This window comes from Balaenoptera borealis (assembly GCF_965194805.1).
Source record: "Balaenoptera borealis genome assembly, chromosome: 15".
Classification (NCBI taxonomy): domain Eukaryota; kingdom Metazoa; phylum Chordata; class Mammalia; order Artiodactyla; family Balaenopteridae; genus Balaenoptera; species Balaenoptera borealis.
In genome coordinates, this window is record NC_138871.1 from 57,827,426 (window position 1) to 57,849,087 (window position 21,662).

Consider the following 21,662-nt stretch of genomic DNA (forward strand, 5'->3'; position numbering starts at 1 on the left):
TTAAAGATAGCAAGTGTTTACATATCCTGGATGTATGCTAAGAACTGTAATTCTCTTGGAAAAAAATTCTAAAGATAAAAGTTTGAGATAAAGTTAAGCTTTCTTCTTCTTCATGATCAGATCAAACAATCTTTAAAATAAGTTACTTAACCAAGATCTATGTAGGATGGCCCTTTACTTTTGGATCAGTTTCTATGACTAATTGGGGGCGTTGGAGAAGACAGAATCATAATATATCCCAACTCAATGACTTGCTGGTTTTATGGTTGAGATCAGCATGGAGCATCTAGTCAGAATTGTATCCAAATGCACTTCTGTAAATTTGCACAGAGGTCCCTTGGAACAAGAATTATTAGCTAAGGGATGGTCATGTCACAGATGAGTCAGAATTCCTCTCTCTCCTTCTAGTTTGTTAGCCTTGTCACTTGAATCATCCCTATTAACCCAGGAGAAATAAACTTGATTTTTCAGTAATGATTGCAAGGACATTTCTACCTTCTTGATGGTATGTCCAGGTAGATGCTAACAATAATGGTCCACCCATAAAGATTTTGTTCTTTAGTTGCTGCATGTTTTACACATGTATAATTACCTCTTAATTAGCCCTAGGGGAGAGGGATACCTTTAGGTATTGTTTGGCTTGAAAGAAATTTTTCTTTTCAGTAAAATAATAGAGCTATCATGTCCAGGGTTTTTATATTACATACAATTGGAGAGGTTACTCATTAATTTGGAATTTTTAAAATGTCTACAAGGAAAGTGAAACACCAACTGACTGGTGGGAACTTTTTCTCACATACATGGAATGCCTCTACTCAAAGAGAATGAAATTGATACCACGTTCAGGTTACTGGCCTTGTGGTTATAATTTGGTTTATTCGAATGAACGTTTATTATCTACTCTATTTCAGGCCCAGTGTTGGTACAATAATGAGCGATACATGGTGTCTGCCCTTAAGGTCCTCAGAGTCTTGTGTCTCAGAGACTCAGCTGGGTAACATTGCAAGGATTGCTGAGTGCTAATAAATCCAGGATGAAAATTACTTTGATTAGGAATTTGCTTTAGTGAAGGGTTTTAAATATCTTTTAGGTTAGAATCTTCATAGTAAGATCAATAATGTAATATATATCTAGCTACTGTTCACTCTTCTCAAATGCCCATAAATTATATAGAAGGTGCTGTTCAAAGAAGCTATCCAATAAAAGTAAAATAGAGTCAACTGTGCTTAGTACAACTAAATATTATCCTTTGTTTTGAACACAGGTTTAAAAGTTTATCATAATATCAACCAACGTTAATTAATGATCTGTTACGTCTCATTTGAGTTTCACAACCCTGCGAAGTAGAATTCATTAGTCAGAGGTTTTAGTTGCAAACAATAGAATCCATCTTGGATAGTTTACCAAAACCACCGACGTATAGAATAGTATTACAGAGAATCTTTGAGAGGGTTTGAGAATCAGATGCAAGGCTATGTATCTAGGAACAACACTTAATACTTATCTTCAGAACTGGCACAGTGAAGAGACTACCTTTGTGCCACTGTCCCAATGAGGATAAAGTGCCAGGAACTCAAGTTTACTGCCACTATTACGGCCATCAGCACCCATTCAACTTTTGTGTCAGGAACTCAACTTGCAACCAAATTCACTGGTGTGTTTTACAACCACTGGTAGCATGTAATTGTAGGAATAATACAGGTATAAATCCTATTGACATTCTTCCTTTTGATTCATCCACTTGCTCTACCTTCTACATTCTTGACAGCTCTGAGTTCTCCAGTCAGTACTCACCACTCCCAAATCATGAGCTTTTTCAGGAGAAGGGTGGTTATGATTGGATATTGGGAAATAGGTTGGCTGTTTTGGAGCCTCTTCACATTCAGGGGGAGGGTGGTCCTAGATAAAGAGCTGGGGAGGGCCAGAAAAAGTATGAAGATACTGAGACTTTTGTAAAGCAGGGTCTGCAAGCTGATGGGTAAGAGGAGAGGAAAGGGGTATGGGAGTACATCAAATGAGAACATTTTCTTAAGACCCTTGTTGTGGGGAATATCTACACAGCACTAACAATCACCTCATGCCGCATTTAAAATCATTAAATCAAGATGGTTATTCTTGAAATAATGCCATTTGCAGCAACATGGATAGACCTAGAGAATATCATACTAAGTGAAGTAAGTCAGACAAAGACAAATACCATATGATATCACTTATATGTGGAATCTAAAATATGACACAAATGAACTTATTTATGAAACAGAAACAGACTCACAGACATAGAGAACAAACTTATGGTTACCAAAGGGGGAAGGGGATGGGGGAGGGATAAATTAGGAGTTTGGGATTAGCAGATACAAACCATGATGTATAAAATAGATAAAGGTCCTATTGTGTACCACAGGGAACTGTGTTCAATATCCAGTAGTAAACCATAATGGAAAAGAACAGAAAAAGAATATATATATATGTATGACTGAATCACTTTGCTGTACACCAGAAACTAATACAACATTGCAAATCAACTATACTTCAATTAAAAATGGCTCTTCTTGAGTGAAAATTAATGTTGCCATGTCTTTAGATAAGAGACTGTATTTTTTTTAACAGAAATGACAAAAGTAAAACTATCAGAAACTTGTGGCCAAGAATCAGATTTAAAACAAGCAATTCCTGCTAATTACAACTTCATTGGTTCTCTTTTGCCAAAGTCTTTTATTTATGACTCATCCGTATTTGTCCATTTACTTGAGAGTTTCCTCCGAGGTCAAGATGCTACACAGTGATTCAGGCAGTTTAAAAAAATGGAGAGAAAGGCCTCTTTCACACTGTAAGTCACAAAGCTCCCCTGCCACTTCCCCTCCTCTGCTCTTGGCAAAGCAGGTGATCAGGAGCCTGGTCCCACTCCTTTCACATCCTCTGCCCAGGAGACTTTCATGGGACTCCATTTTCCCATTAAAGCTCTCATTGATATTATTCAGGGGATAAAGACAAAGGAAAAGAAGAACAAAAGGATCAGTTTGAGGGAGTTTCTATAAACTTGTAAACTAAAGGCCTTATTGAAAAGACTTCAAATATGTATATGCGTCAATGATTATTTTTGAAAAGAATGGTATCAGTGAAGTGATACCATTTGAATTCTTCTGCATGTTACAAGATATTACCAAGGGAAAAAAAATGTGACTTTATGAAAAGGAGGATTTGGTTATCAAAATCATGCCTCCCAAAGCACATCACCCTTTAACATTCTAAGAAGACAAGAAAAATATCATCAAATGTGTTTGTCATGAGCATATTTTTTTTTAAATTAATTAATTTATTTATTTTTGACTGTGTTGGGTCTTCGTTTCTGTGCGAGGGCTTTCTCTAGTTGTGGCAAGCGGGGGCCACTCTTCATCGCGGTGCGCGGGCCTCTCACTGTCGTGGCCTCTCTCGTTGCGGAGCAGAGGCTCCAGACGCGCAGGCTCAGTAGTTGTGGCTCACGGGCCTAGTTGCTCCGCGGCATGTGGGATCTTCCCAGACCAGGGCTCGAACCCGTGTCCCCTGCATTAGCAGGCAGATTCTCAACCACTGCGCCACCAGGGAAGCCCCATGAGCATATTTTTAGATAGGTAAAATTTATGGTTAAAGTATATATACAGCTGTTTACATGCACTGAGGCTTATATAATCATTTGGAAATTTGTATTTATATGTGTATAATTTATGATTTGGGGGAAGTATTAACTAACACTAATTTAAAAGTTCTCTTTCTATCTTTGACTTAATAATATGACCTAATTATATATTTTGGTCATAGCTATAATTTATTTGATGTTGGTCCTTTGTCAGGGATGCAATCCCCCAATTACAGTGTTGTTCATATGGAGAAATGTGGTCCAATCAATGATGACTTAATTTATGACACTTTCTAGAAGAATACTGTAATGAAAATTAGAAGTAGAATATTTGCGTAGTTCACTTATAGCTTCCTGTAAGGGTGTCTAGCACATACCAGGTGACAGGTTCAATAAATAGTTCAAGGTATATTAAGCAAAAACCCCAAACAAACCACGTTTCTGACCAGCAAGTATAGAATATTTACTTGTGTGCAAAATGGAAGGGGATAGATAAATACATATTGGTATTTGGTTTTTGTGTATATTAATATTTTTTGGAAGGGCACACAAACACAAATGCAGTAATGGCAGCTACCCTGTTTGAAGTTGTGGAAGGGGCTGGATAGACAGAGGGCCAGGCTGGGAAAGCAGCTGTCACTGTGGACATTTTCATACTTTTTTGATTTTTGAACTTTGTGATTGTACTATTTGTTCAAAATTAATTAAAATAAAATAAAAACAAATAGAAAATTTTATGTTTTATAAATGAGTTATTACTCTTGTGAAATCTTTCTTATAAGCAACAGAGCTATAATTTTCTTTTTTGATAATCTTTGTTTTTAATCTTGTTCTTTTTACCCAAGGCATTCTAAATAACCAAACTGCAACATCTGGGACATAAATTACAAATAAATTTTACTGTAATTACTTTTTGGTCGGCATATCATTTGAAAACTATAAATTTTGGGGGACTATCTATATGTCAAATTTTACAGTCTATAAATTTGATGGCTTTTTCAGAAACTATGGCATTAATGGTCCACAGAGGGAAAAAAATATAGAAAAGATTAAGAACTACATAAAATGGAATAACCAAGTACATGAGCCTCAAATGTAGACCTCAAGTTTTCATAAATGGGAAGCTTTCTGGGTTGTTGGATGGGAGAAAGAGAAGATATATGTCTATGAAAATCATGAAGACTTCTCAGAGCTCATATTGAAAACCACTGAACTATATAATCTAAAGGTTCTTTCCAGCTCTACCAGTCATTCCATTGCAAGAAAGACACAGAGAAGCAAGAAAACAGTATGCAAGATGAGTCCTTTTAGAGCAAGCTGAAATAACTTGGAGTTTATTGGTATGCCTGTACTATATCAGTACATACTTTGACCCCAGTTTAAAGAAGAAAAATGGTATTAAACATAACAAGGGATAACTTGTGTAAACAGAAGGAAGAAGCTCTTGATGATAAAAGTGTTAATTAACAAGATAAATCTTCAACCCTTTAAATATTTAACAAAATCAAAATTTCCTTAGGTAATTTAGGCATTTGATGGATAAAGTGTTCTTTTTGAGCCTTGAGTAAAGGTCTCCACAGACCATTTAAGAAGTGTTACAAATAAATTATCACTTGGTGAAATGATTGGTTTTTCTTTATTACGTAAATAATTCAATGTTTAGGCAAGATTACTTGTTTAAGGTTTTATATTTTCAAGTTGTATACCCGAATGGTACATTGTTTTAAGCATCAGCTGTTTTAATCACTACAGCTTTTTTTTCTGTTGTTTGTTTTTTTGATGGTTAAAGGAATGACTTATTTTATGTTTATATTTAATGCAAATGTGAAAGAATTTACAAAATGAGAAATTGACACATTTAAATTTGCATTACATTTCATAATTTCCCTTGTAACCACTTCATTCTTTCACAATATTTTTTTGCCTTTTTTCAGACGGGTTGGCTATGTGTTTTATTTATTTATTTATTTAATATATCTCTATTGGAGTACAACTGCTTCACAATACCGCACTAGCCTCTGTCGCACAACAGAGTGAATCAGCCATATGCATACATACATCCCCATATCCCCTCCCTCTTGATCCTCCCTCCCACGCTCCCTATCCCACCCCTCTAGATGATCACAGAGCACTGAGCTGATCTCCCTGTGCTATGTGGCTGCTTCCCAATAGCTAACTACTTTACATTTGGTAGTGTGTATATGTCGATGCTACTCTCTCTTCGTCCCAACTTCCCCCTCGCCCTCGTGTCCTCAAGTCCATTCTCTATATCTCCGTCTTTATTCCTGCCCTGTCACTAGGTTCATCAGTACTTTTTTTTTTTTTTAGATTCCATATATATGCGTTAGCATATGGTATTTGTTTTTCTCTTTCTGACTTACTTCACTCTGTATGACAGACTCTAGGTCCATCCACCTCACTACAAATAACTCAATTTCATTTCTTTTTATGGCTGAGTAATATTTCATTGTATATATGTGCCACATCTGCTTTATCCATTCACCTGTCAACGGACATTTAGATTGCTTCCATGTCCTAGCTATTGTAAATAGTGCTGCAATGAATATTTTGGTACATGTCTCTTTTTGAATTATGGTTTTCTCTGGGTATATGCCCAGTAGTGGGATTGCTGGGTCATATGGTAGTTCTATTTTTAGTTTTTTAAGGAACCTCCATACTGTTCTCCATAGTGGTTGTTTCAATTTACATTCCCACCAACAGTGCTGGAGGGTTCCCTTTTCACCACACCCTTTCCAGCATTTATTGTTTCTAGATTTTTTGATAATGGCAACAAATAAAAAGAATAAAATACTTAGGAACAAACCTACCTAAGGAGGTGAAAGACTTGTACTCAGAAAACTATAAAACACTGATGAAAGAAATCAAAGATGACATAAACAGATGGAGAAATACCATGTTCTTGGATTGGAAGAATCGACATTGCGAAAATGACTATACTACCCAAAGCAATCTACAGATTCAGTGCAATCCCTATCAAATTACCAATGGCATTCTTCACAGAATTAGAACAAAAAATTTTACAATTCATATGGAAACACAAAAGACCCCAAATTGCCAAAGCAATCTTGAGAAAGAAAAACGGAGCTGGAGGAATCAGGCTCCCGGACTTCAAACTGTACTACAAAGCTACAGTAATCAAGACAGTATGGTACTAGCACAAAAACAGAAATATAGATCAGTTGTACAGGATAGAAAGCCCAGAGATAAACCCACGCACAGATGGCCACCTAATTTATGATGAAGGAGGCAAGAACATAAAATGGAGAAAAGACAGCCTCTTCAATAAGTGGTGCTGGGAAAACTGGACAGCTACATGTAAAGGAATGAAATTAGAACACTGCCTAACACCATACACAAAAATAAACTCAAAGTGGATTAAAGACCTAAATGTAAGACCAGACACTATAAAACTCTTAGAGGAAAACATAGGAAAAACACTCTTTGACCTAAACCACAGCAAGATCTTTTTTGACCCACCTCCTAGAGTAATGAAAATAAAAACAAATGGGACCTAATTAAACTTGAAAGCTTTTTCACAGCAAAGGAAACCATAAACAAGACGAAAAGACAACTCTCAGAATGGGAGAAAATATTTGCAAATAAAACAATGGACAAAGGATTAATCTCCAAAATATACAAACAGCTCATGGAGCTCAATATCTTTCACAATATTGTATGTTTGTAAAATCTGCATTTGCCCTGATAGCTTTTATGGTCCCTAACATATTGCCTATATATTGGGTAAAAATTAATCTTGTAATCAACCTTAAAATTCTGAAGTTCTTCCAAGAAGGCATAAAGTGTATACTAAAACACACTTTCTTAGCTAACAATGTCTTTAGGATGAAATTATTCAACAATCCAGACTGGCCAGAAATTGATTTTTGATTTGGGGAAAATATTATTTCCCTAATCCATTGGTACTACAATTGGCTTCTAACTTGAACTACTCTGAGAGATATTTAATATTAACACAATTTAATTATCGGGAGTCTATTGCATCAGTGTACTAAGCCACATTTTGAAACCTGAATATAGTTTCACAGACCCTCAATAATACATTAATTTGCTGTATTAATCTTTTGAATTCTCAGCTAATTATAAGATAATAAATGTCCTTGAATTAATTTTTTTTGAATTTTTGAATTTTATTTTATTTTATATACAGCAGGTTCTTATTAGTTATCTATTTTATACATATTAGTGTATACATGTCAATCCCAAACTCCCAATTCATCACACCACCACACCCCACCCCCCACCACTTTCCCCCCTTGGTGTCCAAACGTTTGTTCTTTATATCTGTGTCTCTGTTTCTGCCCTGCAAACCAGTTCATCTGTACCATTTTTCTAGGTTCCACATATATGCGTTAATATACAATATTTGTTTTTCTCTTTCTGACTTACTTCACTCTGTATGACAGTCTCTAGATCCATCCATGTCTCTACAGATGACCCAATTTAATTCCTTTTTATGGCTGAGTAATATTCCATTGTATATATGTACCACATCTTCTTTGTCCTTGAAGTAAATTAATGATCAGAGTTCCTAAGCTGGGGAGGATATTTAGGTGTTAGCTTTCAGCTATCTTCAGCTAGACATTTAGCTTGAGTGATTACAATAACATCGTCATGCCAGACAATCACACACTAAAGTTTTAAGACCTCCCACAAGGAGACGCCACAACTTGTTCAAACATTTGTTTCAGTGTTTATCAGCCTTCACTATGCAATGTATTCCACCTAAATCTTTTAGGCTATATTTCAGGATTAGATTTCTTATATAGTGAAGTAAAGGAAGAGAATGGGTCATCTTCTACATTATTTCCCCCAACTTTTTATTTTGAAAAATTTTAAGACTAAAGAAAATGGACACATATATCCTTCATTAAGTTGTAAACATTTACTGCATTTGCTTTCCCCCGCCCTCCCACCCCATCCATCCATCCATCCATCCATCCATCCATTCATCAGTTAATCATCTATCTACCTATCCATCTCTATATCTCTCTCTTATTCTAATTTGCAACCATCACTACACTTTACCCTTAACTACTTCTGCTTGTAAATCCTAAGAATAAGAACATTCTCCTACATAACTACAATGCCAATCTCACACCTAAAATTGACATTCAATATATTACATAGTGTGCTATCCATGTTCAACTGGGAAAATGTCTTTTAAAGCAGCTACTTTTAAAAAGTCAAGGTCCAATCAAAGTTCTTACATTATATTTGGTTGTTATGTCACTTCAGTCTCTTAATCCAGAACACTCTGCTTGCCTTTTTCTTGTTTGTTTTTAATGACATTGTCTTTTTTTTTGAAGAGCATAAACCTATTGTCTTGTAGAATGTCCTACATCCTGAACTTTAAAAATATTTCCTCCTGGTTAGTAATCTTATATTTAATACATAATCTGTAGAATGATTTGGAAGGTTGTGTGAATATCATGTTACTCCCAAACTTTTCACCCAATGGTTTTGGCATCTAATGATGATCTTTGTCTGGGTCAGTTATTACACTGATGAGAGAAATGGTATTTTTATGATTTAGTCCCTCTCTATCTACATTTATCAGCTATATTTCTGCATATGCATTATTACTATAGTTGAAGTTAAAATTAAAAATGAGCCTTTTTCCTTCAGTGTGAATAACTCATCAGAGTGATCAACTTTGTTGGCTGGCACAGTTGGTCAGTGTGTGCTGCTGAGGAAGCCAAGGCCATGGTTTCAGTGATGATATGGGGCCAATTACCTGGGCTCTGTTTCAAGGCCATGGGTATAATTTTCCTCTGCCAACTCAGGAATGTGTGCCAGCAGCCATCTCTGAAACAGCAGACATCTCAGGGTATGTAATGGGGCTAGAGCTGTACAAATCATCCTAATTCAAAACACGAATTCTACTAATGGTGGATCATCTTTTTACATGAAAGATGGCAATTATTACTATATAAAAGAAGTCTATGTTTTCCAATTTATTTTTTTAGGTCTTGTTTTATGAATATTTAAAGATTTCTATGACTCGTTTTTCTATTTCTGGCAGGGATTAAGGACCAGCTACCCTAAATACTACTTCTGCTGAAAGAAACTAAAAATGATGTAAATATTTTTACAATGAAAAATGATATAAAATATATATTCTAAAAAAGACATTTGAAGATTAAAAAAAAGAGGATGCCTACTGTCAGAAAATTTGTTCTCATAAAACCTCCAAAATCTAAAGACTATTTTCAAGAAAAAGCAAAAATGATCACAGAAATAGAAGAAAAAAATTGTTGAACAATTCAAACAAACATTGTCTGAATAAAATAATGACAATGGTGTCTAATGGTATATAAATTGGGAAAGGAGATGATTGATACTAATGTGTTTTAAAGCCCTTTTATTGTTCAGTTGTAGTTTAATGTGAGACTTTGTTAAGCAAGCAAGTTAAAATGTTAAGAGTAATCACTAAAAGGATAGAAAGAGTATCTGAGAAAAAAGTGCATTAAAGAAAAAAAGAAACTAAAAACTCAATAAAAAAGCAAGAAGACAGGAAAAAAGGATGGCGACAAGTGAGACTAATAAGAAATAGAAAATACAGTAGGAAGAAGTTCAAATAGGTCAATAATTCTAATAAATGTAAGTGAAATTAACTCACCAGTTGAATGACAGAGATTGCAAAGAAATAAATCATTCAGATAAATGTTATTTATAAAAAACACATCTAAAGCATAAGGACACATAAAGGTTGAAAGTGAAAGGGTGGAGAAAGTTTTATTAGGCAATTACTAATGAAAGAAATTTGGTGTGGCTATATTAATACCAGAAAAAGAAAAAGAATTTTAAGGCAAAAAAGCCTAACGTATACAGAAGGTCACAACACAATGAGAAAAGTTTGCTTTCACTAGGAAAATACAACAATTCTAAATCAATGTACAACTGATAAAACAGCCTGAAAATATATGTGAACTCAAACCCAGCACCATCACAGTGAGAAATTTCATACCGTTGCCCATTATTGATAGGAAAATAGGCAAAAAAATAAGTGAACTTTTTATAAGATTAGAATAGACAGGTGCAAACTTGATTTAATGGACGTATACAGAATTCTGTATCCAACATTAAAGAATATACATTCTTTTCAAGCTTTTATAAATGAGGCATTTATAAAAATTGATTATGTACTGGGCAATGAAGCAAATTTCCATCAAATTTCAAAGTTATTGTTCTGGCCAAAACCTCAGACCACAATGTAATTAAGTCAGAGCTTAAACACAGAAGGATAAATAAAAATTTTCTTAATATTTGGAAATCAAAAGAAATTTCTAAATTACTCATAAAACAAGGAAAATCATAATGGATATTAGAGATAAATACTAAGGAATGAAAGAAAATAATACTTTATAAAACATGTGGAAGGCAATAAAAGTAATGTTTTGAGAAAAACTTTAACCTTAAATGCTTATATTAGAGAAAAATAAAAGTTGAAAATTAGTGCACTAAGTATACAACTTAAGATATTAACAAAAGCATAACAACATTAATCTAAAGAAAGTAGGAGGAAGGAAATAATGGAGATGACAGCAAAAAAAATCAATGAACAAAGACAATAAAGATAGTCAACAAAGAATTGAATTAAAGATAAGAAAAGCATTTGGCAAAACTGAGCAAGAGAAAAAAAGGAGGGAAGACAGAAATAAATAGCATATTAAAATAATTAAAAAATAATTTAAAGGAATAGGATTGGAAAGGAGGAAATGACAGTAATTGTACATTAATTAAAATTTCCAGTTAAAAAGCAAATATTTCAGATTACATTAAAAAATCCAGATACAGGCTGTTTTCAAGATACACATAAGGGCATGAAATGTTGGAAGTAAAAGGTTGAAAATGTGATACAGGAGGTTAATACCGACAAACAGAATGATAAAGAAGCTATCTGAATAGCACAGCAAGTAAACTTTAAGACACAAAGTTCAAATAATGCACTTCGAGAGACATAATAAATTACTACTTAATGAAGTCTGAAGTCACTAGCCAGTTGTAAGAGTTCAAAACTTCTATGAATTTAATAAAGAAAGACACACACACACGACAAAACTACAAGTAGAATCTGTCAAGTTCACTATCACATATTTTAACACATATTTTTCAGTAATTGACAGACTGAATATGTTGATAAAACCTCTTTGAAAAACCACTCAATATTATCTTGTAAATTTAAAGACTTGTGCTAACCACATGACCCAGAACTTTCACTTCTAGGCACATGCCTAAGAGAAACTCTTGGACATGTGAACCAAGAATGTTTGTATCTGTGATGTTTGTAATTGCAAAAATTTTAAGCAACTCAAATGTCCACCTGAACTGATGGTGTATTCTGTGGTAGAACAAAATGCAGAACTGATAAGTAATGAATTTTGGCTGCATTAGTCAACCTGTGTGAATCATCATTTTAAAGTAAATAGGCACTTTTCAGAAGAATTATGCCATTTGTATAAGGTTCAAATAATGAAAACTAAATACTACATTGTTTTGCTACAAACATATGTGATAAAGCTACAAAGAGAAGTATGGGATTAATAAACACAAAATTCTTGGGAGCAAGGCTGTGAACCACACACCAGGCAGGAGATCACATGAAAGCACACAGGAGCATCAAAATGACTGGCCATGCTTTATATTTTAAGTTAGGGGCAGGTAGCAGCCTGAGCATTCATATGTATTCTGCATATGTTATAAGTATTCTTTTGCGCTTATTCAATGATCAGTATAAATAATATGATACAAAATAATGTAAATAAGATTGAACAAAGAGAAGTAGAACTTTCAGATTCCTTAGATAATTTTGCTTGGGGAGGATCTGGAAGGTATTGAATAAAAAATCAGATATATTAATAAGATAATTTCTCTTTTTCCAAATGTAATACAGATTCAGAAAATGTTTTTTTAAAAAAAAACAGTAAAACATCCATGAGCCTCTGCATCTTCATGTCCTTTTTGTTTGCAGTCAAACTTAGACCTGCCATGATGGGTTTAGCAGCCCTAAATATATGTGTTAATAATCTATTTGTTCCTTTCCTAAGCTCATATTTCTTCTTTCTTGTGTCATCCTGATTTTTGCAATTATGCCTCTTATAAACTCAAATAATCAACTGTCAACCCCCCCTAACTTGAGTGAGTGGGGTGGGACGATTCAGCCTGTGTTTCCCTTGGAGTGGGGAAAACACTCAACTGGATAGTTGATGAAAGGCTGGGTGGAAAATGAGGCCTGAGGTATGGAGTCAAAAAGGGGGTGATATGTAAGAGTGTGTATAGGGATGGGGGGCTGCAGGGGTACTGAGGTGCTAGGAAAGCTTAGAGTAAGAAGTAGTAAAACAGTAAAGTGGAAACTAACTTGGACAAATTTGGGGAAAAAAAGGCAAATGTGAAAGGTTTTTATGAACTCTGTACTGTTTGGTGGGTGTGAGCTGGTTTCAGTAAACAGGAGTCGGAAAGGGATGCTTTATCTTTCTGCTTCATCTTTTAAAAAATTGTTTGTTTTAGATTATTCCATCAAGTCACTTGTTTCTTTTATTTACCGATTTATATACACATAATATTTCACTCATTTCTTTTAATAGGACATTGAGCTTCAGCAATAAGAGTGTCACTGTTGCAGAGGGTGGTCAGTGGTATGTAAACGGGTAATTTTGGCAGACTACAAATAAAATCCTAATCATTGATCATCTTGTGAAGAGGAGAAAAATTAATTTAGTTTCAAAGGAACATTTTAATCATAAAGTAGCGAGTAAAGGTTGCATTTGAATGAAAGCACCAAGACATTAGTTTGATTATTTTTGGATTGCTTGATTGCAGTCATTTCAGTTTCAGTCCCTACATCACTAATGTTTTCCCAATCACATGCCTATTGATTCCTAACTCGCAAGCCAAGGAAAGGTAATAAAACAGGTTACCTTTTAAAATGAGTAAATAAAATAGAGTATGCATACTTGCCCTACTCAGAAATGGGGAGAACTACTTTGGTCACATTCCTTTCCCTGCAAAACAAAAAGTTACAGATTACCTCCTAGTGCCCTAAGAACTTTTGGTCAAATGATTAATATCACAGAGACTCTTGAAAATAAATGTGTCTCATTCAAACAATTACTAAGTATCACTTAGGCTAACAGAAAAATAAGTTATGTCTGTTTTCTTCATTCCAAAGTTAAAATTGAATGCCTGTTGGATCAATAACAAGTCTAAGAGCAATATTCTAACTGCATCAGAGTGTGGGATGAGAACTATGATAATTAATTGCTGCTGTCTAAAAATGCTGTCTAGGCCAGAATCTACTGCCTTTTCCCTCCCCCAACTCTTCTTCTTCCCCTGATATTACATTAGGAGAAATTTAGTACTATAAAAAAAAAAAATGGAGAAAAGTGTTGTCTTACAGCAAGAAAACAGAAAACTGCCTGTCATAAGAGCCTTATCTTCATGGTGGTTTACACTCTTGTCAGTATCAGAAGTCAGCTCTCATGTGAAGAGTTCATGAAGGCTTGGTTAGCTCTCAGGAAGTGTAAACATTGGCTTCCCTGGTGGCTCAGTGGTTGAGAATCTGCCTGCCAATGCAGGGGACACGGGTTCGAGCCCTGGTCTGGGAAGATCCCACATGCCGCGGAACAACTAGACCCGTGAGCCACAACTACTGAGCTTGCGTGTCTGGAGCCTGTGCTCCGCAACAAGAGAGGCCGCGATAGTGAGAGGCCCGCGCACCGCGATGAAGACTGGCCCCCGCTTGCCACAACTAGAGAAAGCCCTCGCACAGAAACAAAGACCCAACACAGCCAAAAATTAAAAAAAAAAAAGTGTAAACATTGATTATGATAAAGTTGACCTCTGGAGAACTTTAAAAATTATTTCATATGCACATTTTTCTTAATGAAGCCCAATTTAAGAAAGCAAACAAACAAGAAAAAAACAAACAAGCACACCAAATTTTGAAACTGCTGTGTAATAGTGAAATACATGAGGTTTATCCAGGACTCAAGAGTGATCATTTAGTTTAACTAGATGCTAAAATGGATTATGGGTAAAACAGAATTTTAAAGGACAATATGCACATAAACAATCATATCAGTATAATAGGGTTATATTTCCTCTGCCTCCTTGCAGAGGTCACTGTCATCTGATACTTAAGAGATAGGTCCTTATGTTATATAGCCCTTTAATAATGAACCCCTACTTGTACATAGGAGAAAGAAATGATTTCTCCCAAGTAGTTGCATAAGGGCTCCCTTGCAACTATTTTGAACATGCTCCATCCATCTGCCCACAGCACGTTCAAAGATATGTTAACAAACCTTTCTGGATGTACAGAAATCATGATTTAAACTTACTAGTAAAGTCGAAACAGTAGTACCTTACCTTACTGTCTGTGGCAAAAAGAAAAAAAATTGTTTCATATCTTGGCTATTGTGAATAATGCTTTTTTTTTGTTTTAGAAGTGAGATCGTTGACAAACTTAATGCCTTATTATCGATATAATTTACATGGTCTCTGTTGGGGTCTAGAGTTTAAGTCTTCCCTAGGTAATTCTAATCAGTACCAAGGTTGAGAACCACTGTGTCAAACCAGTGATGTTTCCTGGAGGGCTGTTTGACTGTCTTCATTTCTCTCCCAGGTGACCCAAAGCAGAAAGCAGTGATTCTCTTAAAGGGAAGTGTAAGAAATCTCCACCTTTGAATCACCTGGGGAGCTTTACAGATACCACTGCCTGGGCCACTGGGTAGAGAACCACAAGCATACAAAAATATAAGAATGAAAGAATAATATTAGTATAGATTTAATCCTTGATCACCCTCATTTATATTTGAAAGTAAATCATCTTAAAACTAGTATTAGATTGAATTATATGAAAATGTTTATGAACGTACATAAAAATGGTCAGACATCAATCTAATACCATTAAAAAATAAATTACTCATGCTGCATGTTCTAAATGATTGTAATGTATTAGTACCAATGCTAAGAAAAGCTGCTCTAAAACTTAATTTATTCATTTGTAAAATGAGAGACCGTCCTGGGTGAGGAGGATGATGATGATGTTAATGATGATTTTGATGATAATGATGATAGTTAATATTTATTAAGCACTTGCCAACTGTTAGTCAATATGTTAAACACTCTACGTATATTATTGCATTAGTCTTCACCATATTACTGCCACTGTATAGGTGAGGGAACTGAGGCTTGGAGAAGTTAAATGATTTCCCCAAGGTTATGGCGATATTCCATGGTAGTGCTAGGATGTGGAGTTGAACTGACTACAGAGTATATATTTTTAATCTCTGTAAGATGCTACCTCTTTGAGGATTATGGAGGTTCCTTCTAGGTTTCATAGTTATAGTCTAGGTCAGACAGAGTAATGGCTCTATTTCCAGCTGGGGCTGTGGAGATAGCTTGTCACACTCCAAGCCTACCTTATGTCTTGATTGGTTGAGTCTTACTTTATCTCCTGCTTTCATCAAGAATAGCATAAGTCAGATATTATTATTATTCTTGGAATCACCAGGAATCCTCCGGGTTTTTTCCTCCTGTTTAGGGGGTGCCAATGTACCTGACATTGGATTAGACATTGGTGTATGGTTAGGCGATTCAAGATGGACGTTTTCTTGCTCTCTAAATCCCCTGCTCGACCAGTCCCTGCTTCACTCACATGACTATCCTATCCTCTTAATTATAGGGCTTAATTAGCCCCTGGTAACTGACGATCACACCTGACGTCAATTCCCCCCTATAAATGGTAGCCTCCTCCCCCGAGTAGGGAAGGCGGTCGCCATGTCTTGCCCGTTATCTATCTTACACAGCAGGCTGTTGCTCCAGGGTCCTTTGTGTAAGATCACTCCGTCCATTAACCACTGGTGTCTCTGTCGCTGTCTCCAAGCTCGTTCTTCAGTCTGGAAGCCGGACAACTTGCAAGCCTGCGGGGTGCAGCCCAACAAATGGTAACTCAAGATTAATTAAGCACAGTTCTCGCCCTCAAGGAGTCTCAGTCAAGTAGGAAAGACAAAAGGTAATAGGACTAAGCTGCCCCCACTGCCTCAGGCGCTCGTAGGCCTGCCCTGGGGGGCCTTCCACTTCTTACAAGCCCCCAGACCGAAGTGTGAATTGCCGGAATGCTGCTTTCATCCTTGTGAAGCCACCACGCTTTTCCTCATTATCTGCCTTGGTACCAAGGAGCCGCTCCTGCTTTTCTGCCCGGGCTGGGACCTCCAGTACCATCATCATGTAAAGTGGTGACAGCTGCCGTCCTTGTCTCTTTTCAGATTTCAAAGGAGACTTTTCAACTTTTCACCACTGTGCCTGCTCAAGACGCCACTTGTCTCTAGGAGGGGAACTTGGAGGAGGAACGGATGGCTCCAGGGCAGCTGAAAACCTGATCAAAGGACTCGGTGACCTTCGAGGAAGTGGCTGTGGACTTCTCCATGAGGAGGGGGCATTGCTGAACCCTGCTCAGAAAATCCCGTACAGACATGATGCTGGAGAACTTTCGGGACCTGGTCTCAGTGGGGTATCTCCATAAACTCAGACTGCTCACCCAGGCAGAGCAGGAAGAGCTGAGGACAGAGGGGAGAAGAATTCTCCAAGACACCTGTGCAGACCAGAAGTCTCAACTTAAAACCAAAGAGACCACTGTAAAGCAGATTAAATTTGGGGCAAACCATCTACTGGCAGGAAAAGGTGCAGACCTTCTATGGGGGAGAATCCCTGTCTTGCAAAGAAAGCAAGAAAACCTTTAGTTATCACTTACTCCTTAATCAACAGGCATCAACTCAACCTGGAGAGAAGCCCCATGAATTAATCATTAATCATTAATCAATGTGGAAAAGCCACCGGAAGATATTCTAACCATATTACGCCCAAGAGAAATTACACAGGAGAGAAGTGCAATGAATGTAAAGAATGTGGGAGAGTGTTTGGTTATCCTTCATCCCTTAGGCTCCGTGTGTGATGGATCTCAGCTGGTGAGAAGCCCTATTTAATTAATTAATTAATTAATTAATTAATTAATTTTGTGTGTATGGATGGGGCAGAGCTCGGTTGGGGCAGGGGAGGGGGCTAGAGGACCCTGACCACAAAATTGAAATCCTGGAAGGACACCTGCTTGGTGGCTGTGAGGGGCTGCATGTCCCAGGGTGGGCTCAGCGTGGGGACCTCCCCTGTGAACTCTTTCCAGCCATGCTTTGTGAAGCGTGGGCATGAAGGGCAGAGGAAGGTCGTAGGGCATCCCAGAACAGTGTCCTGACGAAAGGATGTTTTTTTTTTCCACATCATCTGCATTCCTCTTGCTGGACCCTAAGCTGGCGGGTTACCTCCTCATATCTGAGTTTGGAAAGATCACATTGTAGAAGATGAACTAGTTTTCTTTACCTAACATTATGGTACATTAAAAATAGATGTCATTATCATTATTATCATTTTCAAATGTTAGAACTAGGAAGACCTTGGAGATGTGGTCTAACACTACCTACAGTCATAGAGTTTTGTGTTTTATTTAAAAGAACCTAGGTTGGGGAAAAAGAGGTAAAATTCTGTATCAGTTTCCTGAATAGTTGGTGTAAGGAAATAAAATAATATTGCTTGAAGCAAAACTGTGTTGCATCATATTGTACTTAAATTCAGAATGTTTTTTAAGAGTTAATGAAAGCTTGAGATTTCTCAGGTGTTAAGTAAGTCATAAGAGGATTTTCTAGTTTTCAGGGAAATTTTAAGCAACTCAGGCATAAATCAAGATCCAAAATATGTTGGTTACCTAGTTGTTTGGAAAATAGATTTTGCATAAAAATTGTAACATTTAACTTCACAGACAAATCCATAGAAGTTTAATTCATAATATAGCTGAAGTTAGCACTCTTTTGGATGTCATTCATACTAATATAAGTAAAAATGTGTGATCATTGCAGGGGGCATGTGGATTTAATGGTTCACCAGCCCTGCCAGGGCAGAGACCATTATCTGTCTTGATCACTATTGCATCTCCAATGCCTAGCAAAGCACTTGGCATATAGTAGGTGCTTACTGAATATTTATTGAATGAATGAAATAAACCAACCACAGGAATGTCAGTGTTTTACCTGGACCATAGACAGGATGGCAGCCAATGATTTGAATGCCTTCAGGATTCTCTTTCTTAGCATTTCCATAATCTGCCTGTTTGTGTGTTGGCTTTATTCTTTCAGACCAGGTCATCCTTGTGGCTGGAAACTTGGTCATATGGAACATTATGTTCACATCTTGTAGGTTTTGCATTAAACAAAAACTGTCTCTACTTTTAGAATTCAATCTCTAAAGGGACATGTTCTGATTGGCCCAGGTGGAATTCAGCACTTACTATTAGAACAATTAGCCATGGCAGGTAGAATCATGTAAGAATGTGAAAACCTCAGGAACTGCATGGTTGGAATGAGGAAAGAGGCTTTTGCCAGTTTCCTCTCTGCAAACTTTATTATCTTTTAAGAGAAGAGTCTTATCCAAACTAATGGGTTATAAAAAGAAAAAGGAGATAGATTCCTTCTTTCTAAAGTGTATATTCTTTATCATGATTCACGATGACACAATCTGAAGGACAAGAGCCTTCAGATGTGCAGAAGAACACTAAAGTGAAAACTAGTTACTATGGTGAAAACACACAAGAAAAAAGTCTAGGAGAACAACTGAGAAGTAATGAGAAAAAGCTTCCCAATGTATGTCTAGAGAAGAGAAATGTTATTTCATTCAGCCAGACTATTTCTACAATTGTTGAGCAGCTACTATGTGCCAGGTTTTGCAAATGGACAGTATTTAGGTCAGTAAGATCTAAGGGGCAGAGTTTTTGCCCCAGACAAGCTGGAATCCACCTGTGTGAAACTGACTCCTCTGAAACCATCCATATGAAACCAACAGTGGGAAACCACAAAATCTACTTAAAGAATTATGTAGAGCTCCTTCACACAATGTTTCCTCAAGTCAAAGCAATAAGGTTGGCATTAGGAATTCCTCTCTTCATTTTCACCAACAACTCTTTTCCCTCACCTGATCAATGATGTAGCTATATATCCTTATATGTATGTTGGATATACACTGGTTAATAACAAAGTCTCCAATCTTCTTTTTTGGCTTGTTTAGAAAATTTTCTTACTCCTGTGCTTCTGAGGACTATTTCTTTCCGTCTCTCTCTCACACACATACCCTTCTGAGGTGTTTCTGATAAACCCACTTAGGGAGGAGGTTAAATGGTCTCTAAGAACCTATTATTCCCTATATTTTCTACATCTTACTTTTGAGTCACCTGCATAAAGAGCTCCCTGGTTTTTAAAGCCATATTGTTGCAACTTGGCTTAAGAAAAAGCCAGAATGAGAGGTAAATTTTAGCCCAGTTCCACAATTATCCACCGGAGCTTCAGTAAGAAATTGTGCTTCTTTTAAATCCTGTTTGAACAATTTCCTAAATACTGTATAAGTGTGAGAAGTTCTATTGCATGTACATCAAGTGAACTAATGCCAAAGAGTAAGTTTTGTTTTCCCTCATGTGTGTTTCTCCTATTTTTGAACACCTTAGGTTGGGAATCTCTTCAGACTTGCCTTCTGCAAATCACTGGGTACGGAAACCTTACTGCAGATGTGGAAAAACTGCACAGAAAATCCTGTGATTCTGATAATGCCCAACGTGAAGAAATGCTTTTGAAGGTTAGTCCTTGAACACATTTTAATCCTTCACTTAGGTCAGCTAATGTTTTCCAAGTACCTGCTGTGTGCTAGATACTGCCCTGGACATTGATGGTACAAAGGTGAATAAGACATGGGTGCTGTAACTGGTTGGTAAAGCCTCATTTTCTTGCTGGTTCAGATGTTGGAGGTAAATTTCCATTAGAAAATTCATGTGAGAAGTTTAAGGTAAAGCCATTTTTAAAAAAAAAATTATTTATTTATTTATTTATGGCTGTGTTGGGTCTTCGTCTCTGTGTGAGGGCTTTCTCTAGTTGTGGCAAGTGGGGGCCACTCTTCATCGCGGTGCTCGGGCCTCTCACTATCGTGGCATCTTTTGTTGCGGAGCACAGGCTCCAGATGCGCAGGCTCAGTAGTTGTGGCTCACGGGCCTAGTTGCTCCGCGGCATGTGGGATCTTCCCAGACCAGGGCTGGAACCCGTGTCCCCTGCATTGGCAGGCAGATTCTCAACCACTGCGCCACCAGGGAAGCCCCAGGTAAAGCCATTTTTTGAGGTGTGATTGACATGAAACATTGTATTATTTTCAGGTATACAATGTAATGATTCGATATTTGTGTATGCTGCAAAAGGATCACCACAATAAGTCTAGTTAACATCCAGTCTTCTTAATTATTAAGCCAGCAGGCAATAAAGCCAGTTCCATTGCACAAGTTTCCCCAGTCTGTCCTCTGTTGGTGAAACAGAAGTCACCTGAATAGGTCTTCCCTCTACGAAGGGTAAAGTGGTGGTGCAGGGGAGGCCTGCCTTGCTTCAGGTCTCACACTTGCTGTTGGTTTAGCCTTGGGCTTCACAAACTTCAGGTGCTGACTGTGTAATTGGATATTAATGAGACTAGGCAGGATAAAAGAAAGGGGGCAGGGATCTCTCTTTTCCTTTGAGTTCAGGCACAAACACTGGGCTAAACCACCCTTTAGAACCCTTAGATCTGATGGAAGTTCTCACCCTCCTTAACCCTTGGCGTCCTTGTCTGCTGAGAATGAGAATCTTCAGAGGAACCACTATCTCTTTATGGTAGAATTGTTGTTGATGTTAGGCCTTACCAATAGACACCTAACTGGGAATCATTAGAGCTCCAGAAGTCTGCTTTTTTCCTGTATGTCTTCAGGCAGGCCCATCTCAAGACCCTGCCTGTGAAGTAAAGTAGCTCTCTAGTTATAACATTTTCAGGGACTCGTTTTCCTGAGCTTGACCTGAGCTTCAGAACAGCTTCAGAACTGTAGCAGGATGGGATGGGTTGCCTGGAAGGAGGTTAATATGGTGCCCTCTTGGAGTGGTTTGGGTATGTGACAGGAGAAATT

The 21,662-nt window shown here is 37.0% G+C and overlaps 1 long non-coding RNA gene across 15 annotated transcripts in view; it reads left to right on the forward strand.

The window, feature by feature from the left end:
* The window catches only part of LOC309612491, a 637,465-nt gene that overhangs the window by 285,808 nt on the left and 329,995 nt on the right, over window positions 1-21,662 (forward strand). For all 15 annotated transcript variants that reach the window (XR_014235193.1, XR_014235194.1, XR_014235195.1 and 12 more), the window contains one exon: window positions 20,196-20,323. This is a non-coding gene — a long non-coding RNA (uncharacterized lncRNA). The remainder of the gene's footprint in view (window positions 1-20,195; window positions 20,324-21,662) is intronic.